Below are 23,115 nucleotides of genomic sequence, written 5' to 3'. Positions count from 1 at the left end.
GCATGCAGTCAGCAGTCACCTGCAGAGCTGGAACATTAAAAAAAAACCTGAAGTTCTTTTTCAAATAAACCTACTGAGAAGTCAGCTGGGAGCTCTGAAGGAATACATCATGCCATCCTTCCAGACAAGCAAAATTAGGAAGGAGTTTCTCATAAGGATAAGTTACAGCACGTCTTTTAACGGTACCTTGACCTTTTCCACCAATGGCTATAATGCAGACTAACTGAAGAGATGTCTGAAACCTGCAGAGCTCCTTTTACCTTTCTACAAAATCATCATCACGTGTCACAGACAGTAGCACAGACTCTCGTATGAATTCAGAACACCTTGCACCCCCCAAGAACTTCACAATTCTCCCAAGAGGTTTTTTAATGTATCTCCATGGAAGAAAATAAAAGGACAATCAACAGCAGCAAGAATTTCATGTTCCCACCATTTAACCTGGAAATAACTTTTCTTTGCAGAGCAGCATTCACTGACAGAGCTCTGCTGGCAATCCAGAAGAGCCCCTTGCTTTTCCCAGGCACAGGAGCTGCCTAGAATCTCCTTAAGCCCACAACAGGAGCTCTGCCTCTTCCCTCATTCCATCCTCTGCATAAGTTCATAGAGCTGATAACCAAAATCAATTAAATAATATTCTGCATGCTTGAACCATTAGCAAGAACTAGAACTACAGAACCTTTCCCAGCCCTCCGCCCGCATTCATTCCTGTGGCAGCATCACAGACTGTGCTACAAACCCCCCAGCAAAACCCTGCTGCTCCCAGTAACCATATTCTGGAGCACTCTGCTGTAAAGGGCTACAGCAGCCTGGGAGCAGCAGCTTTTAACTTCTCTCTTGGAGGTCCCCAAAACAGCATAAGCTGGTTCCTTACTACATACTTAAGATTTTATACCCAGCTTTTAAACCATCCATTAACCTGTCCTAATCTCAAGATTACCAGCCTCGCTACATTCTATTTTAAAACTTCTCTGTGCTGTATAATCTACATGCTTGCAAACCTCCAGCAATAGGAAATGCAATGGCTACATGCAAAAACCCAGCTGACAGCAGGGTAAGAGCTTCCAGTGGCTGTCAGCTGGTCTTCAGCAATAACACACTCTGTTTCTAAATGTTTGTAAACTCAGCTCATGTAGCAGTGCCCAACAGCTATAAAACACAGATCAGTGTTGTAAAGCAACAACAACAACAAAAAAAAGAATATTTTTAAAGATAAAAAAAAAAAAAACTTTAAAAAGGCTGCTGTTTTCAGTTCAATTGAATCTCAGAGACAACAGTGGAGACCTGGTGAGTGTCTCATGGGCAATGCAGAGCAGGTTTTGAAGGAGACTGAGAAAGGAGAGAGCTGCAGATAGGTGCTGGTGCAAGGAGCTCAGTGGAGCAAACAGGTTGCAGCATTTCACTGCCTTCACCAGCAACAACGTGTAGTTGTACCTGGGGGAAAAAAAACATGTGTGGTGCTCCCTGTTACAACATGCTGTCTTAATGTTTCTATTAAAAAACTTTTGCCTATACAAAAGCATAAAAATTGAAAAAGAAGGATTGAAATCATCATCCAGAAGACGAAGACAATTCCTGGCACAAAATGGCAGCAATACAAAGACAGCTCAACCTTCCCTCCACGTTCAGGATGCCAGGAGGCAGCTTGCAAGCAAGCAGAAGGCAGCTGTGGCTCTGTGACAGAACCAGGAGCAGCGCACAGAGTGCAGCACACCTCCAAAGCACCGTGCCAAAGCCATGGCAGCAGGCTGACAGCTAAATGGACTGCACCTGTAGCATCTCTCTTTCTTTTCTGAGGATTCCAGCTACCACCCAACACCACACAACACATCCCAAATAATCTTTCTGGATGGTCACGTGTGGAGGCAGGAGATGAACTCGATGATGCTCACAGGTCCCTTCCATCTCAGGGTATTCACACAGGCATCACCACACAACTTCACTGCTGCTGCCAACCCCTCAAGCCCATAGAGTTACACGTGCACCAGGGGTAAGTACCTACATAAGGTGCTATGTAAGCTTACCCATGTGAGCTCCTGGAGGACACAAGCACAACCACAAACTGCACAGAGGAAGCCGAGGGTTTTTCAAAAGGTTATTCATATTTTTCAAGCCCTTTTCATTAAAGGACAAGAGTCACCATCAATTCCAAACTGCAGCCAAACAAGCGCTCATTGTATTGCCAAAGGAGGGCTTCTTTTAAAGATATTCTTAGCAAAAGGAAACTCAGTGAAATTAGCCAGTTCTGCCAACCACTTCCATTTTCCAGTGCTGCTCAAACTGACTTCCTGTCAATATTAATTGACACAAAGCCATTCAGTTGACATAAAGCCATTCAATTGACATAAAGCCATTCAACTATGATGTGCTGGAGAACTTGCAAAATGGAGTAAGGCTCCCACGTGGTGCAGCACATAAAGGAAAATGCAACTTTTAGAGAATATAATCCCTTTCCTGTTCTGAATATCTTTTCTTAATGTAAAAATCTTTGTAAATAGATACAAATAACCAGCCCCAGAATTTTGATTTATCTCTTCTGGGGCTGGGCAGACACAGACGCAGAACCCAAAGCGCTCCTGTTCTCCTGGCAGCTCTAACTGCTGAAGTTACAGAAACAACTGATTGTAGCCTGAACTGCATCACCCTCCTCAACTGCCTGAAACTGTAACACACTTACCTTGTACATACTGAAATACACAAGTAACTGAAACAGATTTCTGTATCCCTAAAAAACAACCTGAAACATTCAAGCAATAATTGCTTTACTGGAAGCATACTGAAAGAGGAATGGTAACATTTGCAATCGTAGGAAGACTAAATCTGCAATCACCTGCAGCCTGGTAAATAAATACTGTTTCCTGAATGTTATCTCATACAATATGATGTCTGAGCAAAAGGATTTCACCCAGCTGCTATTCAGGGAAGGCCGTAAAAGAGAGAACTGTGTCCTACCTGCCACTGCAAAGCAATCTTACCTCTCTACCCACACCAAAAATATATATACATACATATATATATACACACACACACACACACACACACACATATATATATATATATATATATATATATATATATATATATATATATATATATGTATATATATGCACTGCTAATATCACCTCCCAGGTCAGCAAAGATCTCCCTCCATCTTTTAAATTTCGCTTTATGTGAATAACGAAAAGGAATTTCTAGTTTTAACAAGGTATTTAAAGGCAAAGCTCTGGTCCTAAAAGCTAACAGACCTCTCAACAATTCCTTAGGTTTCCCAGATCTCCAGTAGGCTTCATTCATACAGTATGAAAGCCAAGACCTCCAGAGGAAGAAATGGAGAGAAATGAGAAAATATATATATATATATATATATATATATATAAAATGAGAAATTATTCATGTAATAATGAATTTATCTCACAGAACAGGAATGATCTTTCTCTTTGTTACAGTTGTCCTCAACCAAACCCAATGCGGCACACACCACAGCTCCGGCTTTTCAATCCAAATCTCAAAGATCACCAACATTAAACGTGCCAAAGAAATAAGGAAATAGCAAACAGAGTTGGCAAACAGTGATTGCATTACACAGCAATTAAAAAAGAAATAAAAAATAAATTTGAGGTGGCAACTCTGCACTAGGAAATTTTGATGAGCCAGAATGGGTGGCTTCTACCAACAAGGCAGAGCTCCCATGCTACCGAGTTACTGCAGCAACACCTGTTAACTCACAAATAAAGCACTGAAGAAAATCTATTTCTTGAGGTACTTGCCTTTCACTTAGAAAGTGTATCAGAAACATCGCATCGCGTGCTACGCCACAAGCACAAATAAGCCATGGATGAAACTTCAAATTTAGCCAAAGTGGCTACAAAGACTTTCCATTCCCCACACCGCATATGCAAAAAATGATGGCCACTACTTTCATTTCTAAACCCCAGAAGTCGAAGCCAACTGGTCCCTTGCAAACAAAGCAAATTTCCTTCTATGATTTATGAGCTTCAAACATCTGACCTACTGAGTTTTCATCTGTGTCAGTGCATTTGAGCTGCGCTGCTGCAGCCGCACAGACCAGCCGGGAGCAAAGTGCTGACTCAGTCAGCAAGCGGTTGCACTGCTCCCTGCACACAAAACCTCATTTCGAGGTACACAGACAGCAGAACAACGAGCCAGCATGCAGCCACAGATCAGACAGCAGCCCAATCCGTATCGACGAAAGGAGCGCTCTTGAGAGATGCTGGCCAGACACTGCTTTGTTTTTCTTCTTTGGATAGAAATCTCCTTTATGTCAGAGAATGGGACTGCCAACGGCAGCAGCACAACACTGCAATGGTTGTCTTATCCTACAGAGAAAGGAAACTATTAAACTTACCTCTATCCCGTAAGCAAACAGCCAGCAGATGGTAGCTTGCTGCCTGTCCGTCTCTCCTGCTTTCAGTACACCTGCAGGTGATCCCACCTCCCCCCGTCTCCTCCACACGCAGCCCAGGGGCAGACATGGACCACAGCTGCCCACCAAACCCTTTGGGATATCCTAACTGCTACAGGACCACAGCCAAGTCCATTCTGCCTGCCTGTACCTTCCATGCACGTGGAGCAGTTGAGCAAACCTGAGTTTGCACTTGAACAAAACCTGCAGGTATGGGGGGGGAACAACCACACCAGCATCAGGGCAGAGCAGGGACAACAGACCATTCACAAAGGTTTCCTAATATCTTATTCATGATTCTTAAACCTGTACATAAATCTGGAACTGTGGGCATATGATCACAAATCAATTTGCACTTACAGCCAAAGGTACTGTGAGTGAGTGACTCAGCTTCACCAGGTGCTCAGATGCCAATCGCTTTGTACTGCAAGAACAAGGCACGTCTCCCAGGACATCCTGCCCCAGAGCACTACCCAGCCCAGCTCTGCAGCAAGCACCTAGGCACACGGATGGTGGTGTTGCTTACAAAGCTTCTGAGCTCACCTGCTCACCCACTGTGTGCTTGCACGCAGTGCCATGTCACATACCAAAGTCCAGATCTACCACGACAAAAAGGCCACCTGCTAGCAGATCAAAAACCATCCACATCTTACGTTCCTAGGGATAATCTTTTGTGCCCTGCCTTTGAACACATCTAACTAGTACCAAAATATACGTACCGTGATTCATGCTGCATGCTCCAACACTACTTTTAATGAAGCATTTGCTCTTTTTCTCCTTTACAGGAAAGAAAAAAAAACACTAGTTGTTAGCCAAGTTATAAAACGCCATTTCATGTTTGCAGAAATAGATTCCAAGAACAAGTACAAAGCATTCTGCTAACGCCATGAAGGAGCTTATTTTAAAAAGCAAAGAGGTGCCAGTCCCCCCTCACAGACCTTTGGGGCTGCATGTCCCATTTTCAGGGGAACTTGTGGTGCCAGCAGGCAGTGCAACCCTGCATAGGATGTAGAATGTGAATATCTGAACTAGCTCAATAAAGCACGCCTCCTGGTCTTAGCATATGTCCTGAAAACTAGACATGCCTAAAAAGTTATCCAAAATGGTCATCAGACTAGGAAAATCCAAGAGCAAAACAGAAATGAATTCAGTTAGCATAAATTAGGACTGAGATATGTGTAAGAATAAGCAACTAGCAGCATCTCCTTTACCTGCAGGTTATTTCATTTCTGCAGGTGTACAAACTCTGCACCTATGATCATACACTACCTTCCATAAAAGAGAATGGTAGAATCCACCCACGACACTCATTTGATCAAAGGTTACTTTGTTGTGGCAAAAGCCAACATCTCCCCACAAAAAGCTCTGCTGTCACCATCATGCAGCACACAGATGCTACTGTTTCTCATTGGCCATTGGTGGTCCTGTCAGTGAGTCTGTCACTCACTGCTTTGTTACAAACAGCATAGAAAAATGTCACTGGTGTCTCCAGAGAGGTGCAAGCTTTAAGCCAGCATCAAGGATCTTCTTTGCTATTCATCATCTCCTCTTTGCAATCAAGACAACGCATCAAAATAAAACCAAACAGGAGACAAAACAAGAACGATGGCCAGGAGAGAAAATAAACACACGATGCAAGAATGGAGTGATGTATTCTGTATGAACTTACATTACATTATCTCACAGAAATAGGAAGAAACCACAAATCTCAGCTCAGCTAAATCAGCATTTCTCTATTACTACCTAGGGTAGCATCCTACCCAACTTTCTACCAGCAACACAATTACCTTACAAAAAAGCTAAATTATTGGTTTTGTTACCATTTCTCCTCATTTCTTTGCCTCTGAATTTGATCCAGTAAGTTTGCTCATCTTTTTCAACATGCTTTTATGTAATAATTATGACCATTTTGCAAAGTTCAGTGTTGGATGACTCTCAGTCCTTGCCTTTTCTGACCATAATTAGTGACTGTGTAAGTCACAAGATCCCTTTGCAGAGGGTTACCATGCTAGGAAAAGAGCCTATCTGAAAATCTACTTAAAAGGCACTTTTAACGTAATCCTGAAGATGAAAAGGAATGAAGTCTGCAAGAACACAGAACATGAAAAGCCAAAGCCACAATAAGTACATATGGCAGTTTGTTACTGCACACTGTCTGGCCCTCGTTAAATTTTTTTCTAGCTAAGATAATTTGCAGTTCTTGATGTTCAACTAAGAGAAAACTGGATTTGTTTGAACACCTTGTATAAATATAACTCGGGTAGAGAAAAGGACGTCGCAGTACGATTCACTTTCCAACCAACATACATGAGTTTGGAAGACAAGCAAGTGTCTGGTAGAGTCCAAAAAGTACATATTTACAAGTTTCCAATTATAAATCTCCTTGCTTTTAAAAGTCATTAGCACATTTTGCAGCTAACTTGCTCTCAGAAAACAGAACTCTCTGAAAAAGATCTGCATTCTTCCCATAGAAAAGGGAACAACCATAACTAGAAACAAATTCACTCCCATTTAAATGTACATTTCCACTTCATTTACAACTAAATGAAATAAAAATTATTTGAAAACTGCTTAATCATGAGCTGGAGTTGTTTCCTTCTGAATGACATTTTTCAAAAGTTCACAGTATTTAAAATTACAGGGGAAAAAAAAAGTTAGAAAAGTTTAAGTGAAAAAGATCAAAAGATCTACCCATCTTCCCCCCCTCCTGTGTAACCAATGTCTTTGCAGTGAGATTTTTCTGGTTGTTTTTGTTATCTGACCATGTCAGACAAATGCTTTGGTGAAAGCAAAGGGATTCAGGCTAACTTCTGTACTCTCCTACCTACACTGTAAGAGAGTGCTGTGTCTCAAACATCATTTATAACACCCTCCTCTCTTTTTCCAGCAAACACTTGCCCTGCCATGATGCGAGGGACCACTTCTACTTTCCAAGTATCTGCACTGAGATGTAAGAACCACTGACTGCCAAAAAGAGAAATGACATTTTCTCCTCGTTGTACGTGTGCCTGCTTCAGCTAAGCTCTCACTTGCAGCTGCTCCCTGTATTTTCACCACTTGTATCCTGCTCACCTGGATTCCCCACAGCCTCAGCTGGATGCTGCACTATGCCCCTCCTGTCCTCACCCCATGTTGCACACCTCCAGGACTACACGACTTCCACATTCCAAGGGACAATCCAGCATCCTGTGACACCTCTGGGAATGGAACTCAGCCACAGCTGCGGAAACACAGCAACTCTAAGATACCTTGGGGAACCTGGTAAATTAGCAGCACCACAAAAAAGTAGGCTCATTATACACCATGATAAGGTGACGCAGAGTAAAATTGCTCCCAAGGCTTTTCCAAAGCTTTCAAATGTTTCCCCCCCCAAGAGCAAAGCAAAATTAAATCTAATGGCATAAAGCAGTGAAAGACTGTTTAAGCAAATAGATGTGTATTATAGGTGGTTCAGGTAGCACTGTGTGGAGCTATACACAGCCAGTGCTCTCTGTGAGGAAAGCTCTTTTAAGTGTACTGACCTTTAGACTTCACTCCTCAAAGCAGACACTCACTAGTAGCTGCCTGCCAATCCTTGAGGCTTTAGGTTTTACAGTTCTGGTTTTTTCACTGTTTGGGGGAAAAGACAGCAGAGGGACATTACTTGGCTCAGGGGGTTATAAGACCAAGTGCTGCTAAAAGCACGGTGTTCATACTGAACGTAATGTGAAAATGATTTCACAAAACCCTATGGTGTACTCTTGTTCTACATCAGGGACCTGCAATCTGCTAAGAAGTCGCCTTGTGCAGTGCTGAATTTCACCACGTTTACCTCGGGCCACCTCAAAACCTGTAATAAGAAAGCTGCAAGGATTCCTCTGGCAACAAAGGACTAAATATTTCATAAACCCTGAGCCTGTTTCACCTCCTCAACTCCTACACACCTATTTCTTTTGATATAAGGCATTCCCACAGAGCAAGTCAAAGGCACAGTGGCTGAACAGACCCTTCCTATATGGCTGAGAAGTGCTCTCCTACAGCCCTCCAGGCTTTCTGTGGGGTCACAGAAGCTGCGCCAAGGAAAAAAACACCAACAGCCTGCCTGGAAAGGCAGGACAAAAGGTAGCAGCCTTAAGCTGAGACAGGGGAGGTTCAAGTTGGATATTAGGAACAACTTATTCTCAGAGTGCAGTGAGGCACTGTCATAGGCTGCTCAGGGAGGGGGGAGAGTCATCATTCCTGGGGGTGTTCAAGAGCTGCCGGGATGTGGCACTGAGGGACGTGAGCTAGTGGGCATGATGGGGGTGTGATGGTTGGACTGGATGACCTTAGTGGTCTTTTCCAACCCTAATCATTCTATGACTCTGTGGAGCAGAAGCATGATGTAAAACATAGGCCTGGAAGCAGCACATGGAGCAGGAATGGGGACAGAGCACGGAAGGGACCAGAAACCATACCTAGGAGGGTGTCACAAATATAAAATTATCAAGACAGCAATCATCCCACAAGTGTCAGTCCTGCACAACACTCAATGAAGGGGTCTTACAGAAGGCTGGTGCATGCAGTAACTGAAGAGCATTAAATACTCCAACAAGCACAGGCACCTAAAGCACCAAAGGCCATCTTGCTCACACCTGGCTAATTTTAAGTACTTCACACTGCCAACCTGTCATAACTTCTGTCATAACAGTAATTTTATTCAGTTTTTACTTTAAATAAAAAAAAAAAAAACATTTAACACAAGCATCATAAAAACAAAGACAATATTTGACTTTCTTATATACATCTACATATATATAGGTAGGTTTTCTAAGACTTAGGTTTTAGTTGCTATTTTTTGTCTGATAATCAGGACATCTATCAGCTAATGAGCTGAATACTGTTTTGCTCATAACAAGCAGCCTGGTTAAAAGATTATTTCATGCACTATCGATTCTGGAAAACACAATAAATTGGGTATCTTCACAGGAACAAGATGTTTTCCTTCGAAAGGAAACAAAAAAGAAAGAAAGAGAGAGAAGTAAACCATCACAATCCCTTCCAAACAGATTCTTCAAAATCTGTTCAGATGAGGCATCCTTTCTTTTTTTTTTTTTTTAAATGACATTTTTATTAGAAATAGTGAAAAACATGATTTCTGCTTGCCAAAAATCAACTGCATGACGCTGTCTTTAGCATGCCTGAAAGCTCTGCCTACTGCAAAAGCAGAAAGTAGCAGAGAAGTTCATCTAAAAAAAATCATGGGAAAAAAAGTCAGACAAACTGAATTAATACTACAGGTATTATGCAACAATAAGCTTCATCACTTTCTAATGAATTAAATAAGATAATGGAAATTAGAAAAACTGATGAAAAGACAGCCAGGCTGAGAGCTGCTACAGCAGAACAGAAAGCACAAACCTTGTTCTGCATGCCTATTTATACCAGATGACATCCTTTCACCTTATTGCCCTTCATAAGAGCAAACAGATGTCATTGACAGAGGTCTCACCAATGAATCACCTGATCTGTCTGTCAGCACCTTAAAGTTGTAAAGCAAGGAATAAGGCAAACGCAACCTCTACACCTCCTCAGGCACAATGCAGCATCCCCAAGCTGCCATCCACATCCCAGGAACACAACAAGGATGAGAGAACACCTGAAGATGCGAAAAAGAGCTCCTCAACAGAAAGACAAAGCACCTGAACCTCAATACATATTAATTATATTGATTGATTTTAATTAATACTTGATACCTGCATGTTCTTTTTTTACTTAACCATTCCTGAAATAGTGGGAACAGAAGAGAAAAAGACACAGAATGCCACTTCCAAGGAAGATGGAGAGGACAGGTCCCTATGGCAAGAAAGACACTTATCTGGGCTTCCCCCTGGAATCAGAAGTAATTGCAAACAGTAATTGTGCTTGATTACTGTTGGAGGACCCGATTTCAGGTGCTGAATGAAAGGGCGGATAAAAGGAGCAATTTAACCAACAGTGATTACTTGAGTGTAGTGATAATAAGGTAAAACAGAAGTGCAACATTTGAGTATTTCATGGAAGTTACACACTTCTTTCCAAGATCAAAAATGGGTGCGCATCCTTGCATGCAAATCAAAAGCAAGCACAAAGCAGTCTGAGTTCTTCCTACTGAAGTTCAGTTAAAGAACAGCCCTTCATCATGGTTAACTCCAAGAAAAAAAATACTGAAGTCTGAGAATACTGCAAGAAAATGCAATTGTGCTTGGTTAAGGGGTTATTTCAAGCCACTAAATGCTGTGATTTAACTGAAATTTAACTACTAATAATCTAGTAGCTACAATGTTTTCTAAGGAAAACTAAAGCAAGTAGGAGCTGCAGCCATAACCCAACACCTACCCAACATCTCCCAGAGCTTCCTTTTTGTTTTTCAAGCACCAGGACAACAGCAGACTGCTTAGCTTATGGGATGGATTAAGCACAGAGCAAAAAAAAAAAGAAAAAAGAAACACAACCCAGTCCCAAACCTCAAGGAAAGTTTCAGACATTTCCAGACAGCAAGTTGCAATGAGTATGTTTCAGCCCCAAAGTCTTATTTCCAATAGACATAGGGATAAAGGAATAAATCTGAGCAGAGCTAAAAAATGCCATTTGTTTCAACTATAATTTCCTTTCTTAGAAGCTTTCATTTCATTAGTCACTATCTCTAGATATTTCTACAGATATTAAGAGACCTGCTTAAAAGGCACCTTACTCCTTCAGAAATCACTGTTCCACCATTAAAAAAAAGAAAATAAAATCAGGGAGCAACCCACAAGTGAATTTGCCAAGCACCACAGCCCAGCACATTGCAAAATCACCTTCTTTCCTCCCCTCCTCCTTTTCCTTTTTTAATTACGACAGCATCAGCACACGATAACACCTCACACTAAAGAACAAAGCTTACAGACAAATGAAAAGCTTGATTTGAAAGAACCAAATCAAATTCCTAATAACTCTGCCCTGTGATCACATGGTTAAGAAAGAAAAAATTTCTATTACTGTTCAAGGTTAGGCATTTTGTTTACACCAGGCTGTGAGCACTACACAGTGCTTCAAACTGTGCCCTGCTAACACACACAGCCAGACAGTACTCTCAGATACACAGTGCCCTGAACACGTTAGATGAAGGATCTACAGCTGACCCTTTGATCTGACTGATAACAGAACGCAGTGCCCAGGAGCTGCTAGTTAGAGTTTGACAGCAAGAAAAATCAGAGTTTGAATGAATGCTACACGTTGGAGCTGTGGAATTACCATCTCAATTACGGTAAACCTCTGATCAGAGCAGCCACCTTAAAAAAATCTGAGCAAAAAGGAACGTTTCCAGTGTTAAACTCTGAACATTTGCTTCTGGTAAGTGAAAACCAGCACGTGTTTGTAGTGAATGAACACATACACACACCTGCAGCACACATGGAACAGCCAACAAAGTGCAACTGCAAAAATGTAAACTTGTTAACAAGTTGTGCAGTCTCTCATCTAGTCCATAAAACAGTTCATACAACACCAAGTCTAAATTAAAATCATAACAAAAATAGATAGGCAAGGCTGTCACCCTCCCCATCCCGCACTGCTTGAGCAACGTGCTCAGATGGTAAGCTTGCTGCTGACAGGGACACAAAGGTCTGAGCGCTCACTTTGCACTCTGCGCCGAAATAGGCAGCAAACAGAAAGTCAGCCCTTGAACTCCTCCAGCCACACACAGCCTGGGCACAACTGCAGCATCCTTGCTCACCATCTCCAACTGTGGCAAAGTCACAGCTCTGCCGGTGAAAGAGCAAGAAAGAGAAGCTCACATCGTTCCTTAAAGCCTTCCTAAACAGCAGGCTAATCATCACCAGTATTTTGAAGCCAGAATTTGCATACAAACCCTCTCCTTACTTCTGTTTGAAAACTCCACCTGCCCAATAGGCTCACAGACAGTGAACTTCATGGCTGAAGGCTCCAGAACTCCAGTTACCTGCAGAAAGTTGGGGCACACAACTACTCACTCCTGGTCAAGGTGCAGAGAGGCTGCGCACCTCGCACTGTCCTGAGACATGGGAACACAGACAAGCAGCTGCAACTGCTTTCCTGCTCTAAATTCACACCATCTGATCTTGCATTAACTCATCTGGCCATCATAAGATCAGACATTTTCAACAAAGATTACTTTGGAGCATTTCTTATTTGTTGGAATTCTGTCTGCTGCATTTAAACTGTTAGTTAAGGGTCTTTAGAGACAAAGAGAGGCCAAAATTGAAAATGAACAAAACACAGTGTGAGGGTCAGTGGATAAAACCATAAAGTGAGCTTAAATTACCACAGCACACAACTGAATATATTCCTTATTTCTGAAACTAACATGAAGCACCTTTATGTGTTAAAAAAAAAAAACAGATTTTTATAGAAATTGAATTCACAGGAGTGAGAGCTGAGACAGATTTCTGATTATGAGACTACAGATCGAGAGCAACACAAAAATGTCAGCCTACAGATAGAGTTGTACGTCCACATGCAACATACCTGTTTACACACGCTTTCAAACTGAGGTGCCAGCTGACTTCCTAGAGCATTTTTAAAAGAGGATTATCCCCTCAGATTCAAGCAGTTAGGAAGAAAAAGTACTTCCAAAGAAGATGAGGTGGGTCGTGTTTGAGGGCAGCCAATCTTGGCAGGAAGCAATGAGAGTGAAGTACAAGAAACAGAAAGAGCCTTTCCCAGACACACTAAAGAAACAAGAGGTCACTTACACACACGCACTACAACCACTTCAGGATCCTTGCAGCCAACACGACCACTTGTTATCCACACCACGCGCTGGGAGGGCCAGCACGTCACTGCATGGCTTTAATTGCTGATAAGATTTGGCAGCAGTAACCGCTGTGCACCCACCAGCTTTGCCCTGGGGCTGCAGCAGGAGCTGGGGGTAACCCGCCTTCGCTCCCTGCTCACCAGGACACGGCTGCATGCAGCTCCACCAGCTCTCAGCAGGGAAACCACAGCATCCCATCTCCATTTCTGCCTGGCAGAATCTTCCCTCTAATTGCTGTGCCTTCTTAGCGCCAGAGGGACAGCACATATCACCAAAGGGCCAGAAGGTTAATTCAAAGCTCTGAAAGTCTACAAGATGCCTTCGAAACTGTAACAGCAAGTTTAGAAAGTACTTTGATATTTTTAGTGCCTTTGACACAGAAGGCTTCACCAAAACAAATGCGTATCTTGAGAGATGAGAGAAGCTGCTACAGAGGAAACAAACCAGTTCCTTATTCTCATCTCTTTTTCTTTTTTTATTTTTACACAACGTGATTTTGAGCAAAGCCTTCACGTTTCCATTGCCACAGGAGGGCAGGAGCATGGAACGCAGCTCCCGATTTCTCTGAGCACAGCAAACAGCAGCAGCACGAGCTCAGGAAGAGCCAAGGCAGAGAGCGGAGCACAGGGAGCCTGCAGCCCCAGCAGCAGGGCAAACTGCTCACTAATGAAGGCGTGTGCACCCCATCTGCTTGCTGCAGAGGAGCTGGAATTGGTTCAGAAACATTCCAACAGAGGCATGCCTTCAGATGGGCGATGCAAACGTGTGATCTGCGCTCAGAAGTGTACCTGATGGCTTCATGAGAACCAGGCACGCATACGCCGTGGCTGCGGGATGCGAGCCGTATCCCTGTCACACGCTGTCACTGTCAAGAGAAATCTTTCCAGTCTGATTTGTTTATCCATTAATTCTGATTTCAGGAGAAAGTTCTGGCCTGCGCCCAGCAGGTTAATTGGTTCAATAAAGAGAATCTTGGTTTAGAAGAAGAAAACCTGCAGTCGGAGCGTGCAGCTGAAACCTCTCTGCCTGCTGGGATGGGAGCAGGGCTGCTCCCAAGAGCCAGACACAGAACTGCACTTCTGAGAGGGAAGGCAGCCTGAGCACGGGGAATGGCTCTGATACTTCTGTGAAGACTTTTCCTAGAGATGGGGCTGAGAAATGACTTGTAGAGATGTACTTAATAACAGCCTAAAGCACGAAAATGAATTCATGGATGAAGTCATGAAAAAAATAAATAGGTCGTTGTATCTGTATGTGAATTTCAACTCATGGTTCTAATATTTAAACTTCTGTTTCCTTCCTAACAAGGCCTGCCATACACAATATGCTGTCAAGAAAGCTGCCAAACAATTGTTTGAATATTCCAAAAAGCAAACACGGAGCTCACCACAGCAAAACAAATCTGATAGCCTGAGATCTGCCCCAAACTGCACTGCGCAGGAGTTCAAAGGCGTCGGGGGACTTACCAGAACAAAACTCTGCCGCACAACCACAAGTTCCCATGCATCATAATTCGTATTTTTTAGCAATAAATTTCCCTCTTTAGGAAATCCGACCCCCAAACATCTCAAATTCACTGTAATCCGTGTGCCCGACAGTGTTAAAAAAAGTCTCTTTAATAACAAATATTTTAGGTTTTGCAAACACTGCGCAATACGCATAGCCACTAGAATGTTTGAATTTATTAGGAAGGTAATTGCTACAGATGAAGTCTGTTAACATTTGAGCTAAGGCTTCCTTTAACCCCTTCATCCCCTCAACAAGAAAACTATGCAGATCACTTCAAGCTATGCATACTTCATAGGATTTTTTCTTGGCTTTAAAGCCACTGATCGTATCATCACTGGAACAAGGAACGAAGACAGAAACCCCACATCCTAACTGCGATGTCAGAAGCAAGCAACAGCAGGATGGGTTTCCATTACAAGTCCATCATATTTTGCCACTATCAGCACTTTGCAGGACTACACAGATGGATTCTCCTGTTGACTTCCTCGATTAGGAGATCACTTCTCTGCACTGTTTCTTTTTATAAGGACCCATTTCAGATCATTGTGTAATTGTGTTTACACATTTAGCCACCTGATGCCTCCAGGAGTTTGCTTGCAAAGTCACTTTCTCTCTGCTACACTCAGTGACTCCATGCAACTCAACACTTCTGAATAGAAGTCAGCATTTACAGAAACCTGAAGAAGAATCCTGTCTGCATGGTTATCACTTAGAATTAAAAGAAAGGCGCAGTTCTGCTTTTCTGCAGCAGCTGACTCAAGGCAGGGGGAAGGGAATACAAGAGCACCATCCAGAAAGCACACAACTACCACTGCAAGTTCAGAAACACAACTGTTCATCAAATGAGGAGAGCAAGGATTATTCACTGATTGGGGTCGTTCAGGGCTGAGTTGGGGAGAAGGGTGGGAGAGTTTATAGGCTGTAGTGTTTTTATAATTGCTTTGTTTAAAACGAAGATGGAATAAACTCTGGTATTTCAGGCTGGACCAGGCACTGAGCAATCTGATGGGGTTATAGCTGACCCCGCTCCTTACAGGGGAGCTGGATCAGATGACGGCCCCTTCCAACTCAAATGATTCCGTGATAGCAATGCAATAGATACAATATGATGATAAAGCAGGACCAGAGCTCAGAGAAGAATCTGAATGTTCCCACAGCACAGGACACCACTTGGTACCTCCAGCTGCACTGCATGCCAACTATTTATAAATTTACTAAGACTTTCACTGCGGTGCTACATAAACTTTAAACCATAGTGACATACTGAAACTTCCTCTCTCGTTCAACTATATACGTATGCATATACACACATATAAACACACATACGCAACAGTTAAAGCAGAGAGTATTTGTTTTTGCTTCAAATGTTTTGATACAACACGAATATTTCCACTCGAGACAATGATCAATAAACACGATGAATGCTGCGTATTACAAAATAGATCATAACCAAACTTTCAGCAACAAAAAAGCACAGCAGCAACCGTCTCATTACCCAGCAGAGCAGACAGCTCACGTGCTGTGGCACACAGGCTGCCATCAGTGCCAGGCACTGCAGAGAAGCCTTGCAGAGATCCAAACCCTGCCTGCCAACGCCGAGACAACAGGACACAGATGAGAGGAAGGAGAAGGAAAAAGTTCAAGTCTCCATGGCCACTGCTGCACCTTGTGTATGAATAAATATCAGGCCTCAGTCTTCTTGGCTGCCAGTCAAGTAATTCTTCACAAAAGTAATAAATATGCCTATTTTTTCTTCCTCATCAACACACGACATCCCAATGGCTTCTTCTGGCCACTTAAACAGTCACAAACCACCCCTTCAATTTCTTGGTTTATTACTAATTCCTGTTAGAATGGAGACACTGAAAGTGTGGATCTAAACTCACACCTGCATAATACTTCTAAACTTGAAGCAGACAAAGCACGAGCTCTTGGCAGGGTGCTAAAATTGCTGTGTTGCAGTAATACTGTTTGCAGCACTACGCAGTGACACCTAAGAAGCGGAGCAGATCTGTGGTTTCTTGCAATAATATCACTGCTTTAGAAAACTGCATTTTCTTAACTGTAGTTCCAACGAGGTCACTCATTATCATTACCGCTGCTTCATTATGTGCTGACTGGAAACAAACCAACATCAGAGCCACACACACACAAGACACAAACACGTCTGGTTTAAACACATCTCGCTGCAGTTCTCACAAACTACATCACACCAGATAGCTGTCACTGGTTCACTCTGGCCAGCCAAAGATACAAACAGTAGCATAAAACTCTGCCCTTCCCTACATTTAATATCTAATACATTAACAACCAGGCGGTAGAGACACAAAGTGAATCCAAACCTTTAAAAGACGGTATTGAACAAGGATAACAACATCTCTAGGCAACTACTGATCAGTAAGAGTTAGGTAAGTGTCACTAATCACTGCCCTGTTTAACAACTCTGTAAGGCAGTCATGAGGGAGAGGTGATGGCAATTTGCCACCAGTTCCCAAAACCAGACTCTGGTTTCAGTCACATCACTGTGTCGACACTTTCCAAGGAAATTCAGGCTGCTTTTGGTGAAGTTACTCATAAGCCACTGGATGTTTCAGAACCAAAACAACGATGGCACAACATTTTGTATTCCTTACACGTAAAATATTCCCACAGACATCCAGAGGAGTTCTGCAGATAGAACACACGCAAAACCAAGTCTCAAGCAAGCATGCTTTGTAACCCCAAATACAGTCCGTTTAGAAATAGTTGGTGAAAAGTGGCCCAACTGCTCGAGGTTATGCTTTGATGGCGGTGGGTTTTTGCCTCCCAGTGCCTGTCCCAGCCTGCGGGCTGCAGGAGTGGGAGACCAGAACACCAGCAAGTGAAAACCGCATCGCAAACGCATTTTGGCATTTGGGAAAGATGCGCTTCAGAACCTCTCTGCAAAACAATCCCAGCCACGAACAGGATCCAGGCTCCAGAAGGAGCCTGCTTTAAACTCCAGCAGTCAAAGCAGAGAGCGAACCGAGACGTGCTGCAGTATTTACGCAGCCATTATAATGCAAATACGGAAGGTATTAGAAAGGCCATTTGCATTGGTGCCCAGCCCTTCAGCGCAGCACAACGCCAACAGAAGAACAATTAGGATGCATGCCTAACACAAAGCCTCCGACCACGGGGGAGGCAGGTCCGGATACAGTATCTACGGCATCGCCGGGCTCCGTGGAAATGGTGCCTTCTGCAGCCCTTCGGCGTCTCGCTCCTACACACAACCTGGTAATGCAGGAGGGCACGTGGAGGGTGAGCACGGGAAGGTAAGCAGGAGCACAGCTATCTGCGAGCACGCACACACACACAGGCCATAGCTGCGTGCTTTCCTACACAATCATTTGTGTAACAATAAGGGAATCAGGCTCTCGTGTACATCCACTCAGACACAGACATCCCTTCAGAAGGAAGCCAAAAAGCAAACCGTTATGCTCAAGTCCCTCAAGTCCTCTTGGTTTATTTCATACGTCCACCTCAACAGCAAAGCAACACTAACAGAACCAAGTACAAACACGTGTCAGGTTGGTTTAAGAAGTTCTCTGGCCACTCATAGCAGCGTGTGCCTGCACCAACCCGCAGCCCCTCACCATACCACTATCAGCATGGCCACCATCAGCTCTGTCACACTCTGTATTTCTCCTGTACAGCAACACAGACCCAGGGCTTCAGCTGCACAGAGCCTAAAACATGCCAACATCAACCACGTGCTACTGAACTATTTAAAAACAAATCAACACTGCACAATTACAAAGCATATCCATTACCTAGAGGTTAAGGATAGAAAAATTTGTAGTAATTAAAGTCCCCTTTTTACCAGGGGATCATTGTTTCACTGCACCCAAACTGCCTTTACTGAACAAAAGTTTGTGTCAGGCAACGCTCAGATTTAATAGCACATTATTTGCATTTCACAATACAGTCAAGCCCAAGCAATGCAGTAAAAACAAAAGCCAAGCAAATTAAGGTCAATGGCTAATACTGCAAACATTACCTTCTTGCTATACCTTTTATCTGGGTGGGTTTTGTAACAAACTAAAATATGTCAGCAGTGGGATTTTAGTGTAAACAAGGGCTCTTCTTATCTCCACAATCTAGCTACAACTGGCTGCTTAATCTTCACTGCTGTGTCCTCCCCAGCCCTCTCTCACACAAACAAACCCACCAGGAAAAAAAAAAAAAAGGCAGAAATATCTCTGCCAATATGCAGAGCTGCATTCAATACAAATAAACACAAGATATTACAGCAACAGAGGGGAGCACGAAGCAATTCCAATAAAAGAGTATCCAAAAAGCTCTGCCATAAATATATATATGTGTGTGTGTGTGTGCGTACAATAAAAAGGAAGGAATGAGCCTCAGAGCACAGTGAGTGGAAGGGAAAGCTGAGCAGTGGGGCTAGCCATGGGCTGGGGGCTGCCTGAGCACCAGCCCTCACTGGTGGAACTTCAGCCCACCCGAAGCCCACTGGGGAGCTCACAGTGATCCCCAAGTGCTGGAGGCAGAGCTGGGCCCAGGAGCAGAGCACAGTGCCTGAGCTGAGGGTGAGCTGCAGGGCAGAGCGGGGCGAGGCAGCTCCTGTCCTCCGTCCACACTGCAATATAGGAGTTTTCCTCTTCAGACATCACTGGAAGAAAAAAAAATGGCTCGTGTTTAGCACCTACCCAAATTCCGTACAGCCATGCAATGGAAACATGTGAAATCGTTTCGTTCAGTTTCATCTCCTTATCACCCAGAAAAATCCTCCCAAAAGGGAGTGCAGTTATTTGCACATCTTCCTCAGCCTTGTCAAGCACAGATCACTCCGATCCCTCGCAGCAGAACAAACAGAGGATACTTTTACACAATTAACATGCACGAGCATTACATATGCATCCAAGCACATGCATCCACCTATTTCACTGGCATTACACGGCACTGGGAGCAGCCGGCCACGGCGAAAGCAACGATCACCATGCAGAAACACACATTTCTAGAAAGCCACAGCCAAGAAACAATGAATCCAAGGCTTTCCTAAAAGGAACACACACAGGAATCTTCTGAGAAAATCATTTCTGTTTGCAAGCTAAGAGCACGTAAAGAGAAAACGTCCATAGGCTGAAGGAATCCCCCGTGCCACGCACAATTCCTTGAGCAGAACGCACCATCAGGGCGATCTCAGTGTCACACAACAAAGAACGTCCCCTCCTGCATCTCCCGCCCCAGACGTGGCACACGGGGAAAGGAAAGCTCCCAGCTGACTCTGCCTGCATCGCCCCAGGATCGCTCTGTGTTTCCAGAAAGAGCAGAAGAGGGACACAGCAGAAGGCAGCATCCTCACTGGGGATGTGTTCCTCAAAGGCTGCGGGTACAAGGAGAGCTTTGTCTGGAAGCATCATGCTGTGCTACAAGGTTAGATAACAAATTAGTTCTGCCTGATGTACACGTTTTGCCTTGCCACACGTACACAAGTGCTGATGGCTGGCAAATATTAGCCTAAAATTAAAAGGTATCCAGCCTCACCTTACGAAAATAGCCTTCCACGCTCCTTACCCAGAACAAAGAATAATCGCACAGAAAACCAAAATAGTCAAGCTCAAATCATTCAAAAGGAACTAAGAGGATCAGGGTGCTACTAAAAATGTATGCACAACAGCATATTAATAAATTCATAGGATACAGCAAATCTTCCCCAAAACCAGCCTAGGATTATATCGAGATCACCATACAACATATGTCTGAGATATGGCTGTAAATAAGCGTTACTTAATTTGAACACTTCCTACTTTAAGCCCTCAATTTTATAAATAGAAGCACCCAATAATGCTTAGTGATTTAAAAGAAAACAGTTCAGAAGGCAAAAAGGAAAACAATAAGTAGAAAGTCAAACGTGAAAACAAGCAGACAGGAGAAAACCGAGAGCCTGATTCTAATTATTAAAGGCAACAGTCCAAAAACGAAGACTGAGTGCCGCAGCAATGACACCACACATAATCACAACTCCTTATCAGCAACGCTCTGCCTCAGAAGTGCCTTTGTGTACGCACATGTGCACGCTGCACAGCACGTAGAGATTCCACAGCCCCATCCCAAACACATCCATCAAAAATCACTACTGACACTCCAGCACTCGGTAACGGCTTTGTCACACGCCGCGATTTTCGTTTCATTCCCACACCTACTGCTCCATCAGCAGCACTTCGCGGAACTTCAGCCCAGCGGATCTCCGCACCGCCGGGCGCTGACACGGCCCTTCGCCTTCCCCGGGGCTCCCGCAGTTCCGCGTCCGCTTCGCACAGAACCGCCGGGCGAAAACGCGCTCCGAACGCCGCGAAAAGCCGTCGGCGCGCCCTCGGTGCCAGCCGTACGTGGTACGCTGTGCGCACCGCCCGGCCAGACGGGAGGGCGAGGACTTCAGAGGGACGCCGGCCGGCCGGAGCCGCCACGAGCGACAGCCGAGCGCGTGAAGCACGAGGAGAACCCCGCGCCCGTCCTGGGGCGGCACCCGGCCCGACGCCCCGAGTTCCTCCCTGCCCGCAGCCCCCGGTACCGGGCGGGAGCAGAGGTGAGGCTGAGGAGCTCGGCTTCCTCCTTTCTTTCTTCTTTCTATGCCGCCTTTGGGGCGATGCCACCACTCGGCGGCACGGCGCGGAGGAGCACCCCCTGCCCAGCACCCCCAGGTTGCCCGCCCCCACCCCCGCCCGGCGCGGTACCCGCCGCCCGGCCCTCCCTCCCCGCCTTTGTGCCCGCGGCCTCCCGCCGCCAGGCCCGCCCCGCCCGCTGTCAGCCGCCACCGCCTCGGCGCAGCCCCGCGGCCCCGCCGCGAGAGCCCCGGCCCCGCCGCCCGCCTACCGTGCGGCTCCGCCATCCTCCTGCGGCTGGCTGGCTGGCTGGCTGGCTGGCTGGCTGGCTCGCTCACTCGGCCCCCCCCTCCCCGCCCGACCCGGCCGCCCCTGCCGGCCACCGTCTGTGCGCACCGAGCCGTCACGGGACTCCCCGCCCACGGCCCTCCCGCGGCACCGTGGAGGCGGGCCCGCCGAGGCACGGGGCGGCCATCTACTTCCGGGTCGAGACGCCGCCGCCATCTTGGCCGCGGGCGGAAGTGGCCCCGTCGCCCCTGGCGACGCTGAGGCGCTGGCGGCCGTCCGGGGCGCGGCCGGGCGGTGACTCCTTGAACCGCGCCCCGAGGCGGCCCGGTGCCTCACGGAGCGTTCCCGTTCCCGAGGAGGCTTCGCGTCCCGGGGAGCTCCGGCCGTGTTCTCCCTGCGGGACCAGAGCAGCGGAGTTCCCGCCGGCGCCGCTTCCGCAGCACACGGGCCCGGCGCGCCCGGGCTGAGCAGGGCTGTGCACCCGGCTTACCTGCGGTCTGCCCGCTCCCCTCGGCTCGCTTCTCAGTTCAATATGCTTGCACGCTCTTTTATTAATAAATGCTGGGCAGTGTTAGAAGCAGGATTGGCTCTTCTGTATCATGGGGCACAGGGCCGAAAACAGGTGAAACATAAAACTGAAAATCTGAAATGAAGCGTGGCAGGACAACGGTCAGCCAGCAGGGAATCAGCCAGCAAATGTACACTGTTAGCTCCACCCTTCTGCTGCAATTCCTTAAATATGTACTATGAGATTAGACCGATACTACAGTAATGCTTGTGCCAACAATCAAAACTAACCGACATTTCTGCAAAGGCAGAGTTCGTACACGCAAGATTTGTTTTTAATCTGCACAAATTGAGTAGTTAATTTTATACCCACCCACTGGATGTCGGGTAGCTGAGCTCCGGCTCAATTTCAGCCCCTAGCAGCACCATTTCTTCCCAAATCTTCACTGACACAGACCTGAGCCAGGAGAGAAGACGAGTAAGGGAGATAAGCATCCTAAGCAGTGTTTGTCCCTTAGCATCAGATCACACCAGCTGGTGCATATTTTGAATCTCATAGTCTCATTTACCTCTGAGTACCTCTCTGTAAGACAGCAAGTCAAAGGCTGCTCAGCCTCCATTTCTATAGGAAAACCTATAGAACTGGGAGAGGCTCTTGAATTACTGCCATTCATGCTGAAATGAACAGCAGGGCAAATATAATTAACAAGCATTTCATAACTGCATGTGTACACAGACTGAATTAAGGTTTCAGAGGCATTTCATTTGAGCATTGCCTAACTTTTAAATGCCTGACTTTGCAACCATAGTAATGTTCCTTTAAAACATGTAGCATTCCCCATGTTCCTAAAAGGACTGTTGTGGTGCAGATCACACAGCATCACGGCACTTCCCTGGGTCCCCAGCAGTGCTGGTACCTCCTCATGTCTGACACAGACCTCTGCCCCCCCTGCTTCAAAAAGGAGCAGATGACAGCAGTGACTGTTATCCTATATCTAGACCAGCAGTGGAGGGGGAGGAGTGCTGGAATT

The 23,115-nt window shown here is 45.2% G+C and overlaps 1 protein-coding gene across 12 annotated transcripts in view; it reads right to left on the bottom strand.

The window, feature by feature from the left end:
• Positions 1-23,115, bottom strand: part of SHOC2 (SHOC2 leucine rich repeat scaffold protein) — a 68,598-nt gene that overhangs the window by 37,241 nt on the left and 8,242 nt on the right. For 9 of the 12 annotated variants that reach the window (XM_048944433.1, XM_048944429.1, XM_048944432.1 and 6 more), the window contains 2 exons: positions 22,458-22,541; positions 22,068-22,220 (listed from right to left, as the gene is read on the bottom strand). The gene's annotated coding sequence lies outside the window, so the exon portion shown is untranslated. Of the gene's footprint in view, positions 1-20,886; positions 21,235-21,560; positions 21,656-22,067; positions 22,221-22,457; positions 22,542-23,115 lie in introns of those variants that run through there. The other 3 variants (XM_048944427.1, XM_048944439.1, XM_048944440.1) reach the window with 3 other exon arrangements.

Source organism: Lagopus muta, chromosome 5 (genome assembly GCF_023343835.1).
Source record: "Lagopus muta isolate bLagMut1 chromosome 5, bLagMut1 primary, whole genome shotgun sequence".
NCBI lineage: Eukaryota > Metazoa > Chordata > Aves > Galliformes > Phasianidae > Lagopus > Lagopus muta.
The sequence above is the reverse complement of the archived record's forward strand: the minus strand, read 5'-3'. Positions and strand labels throughout refer to the sequence as shown.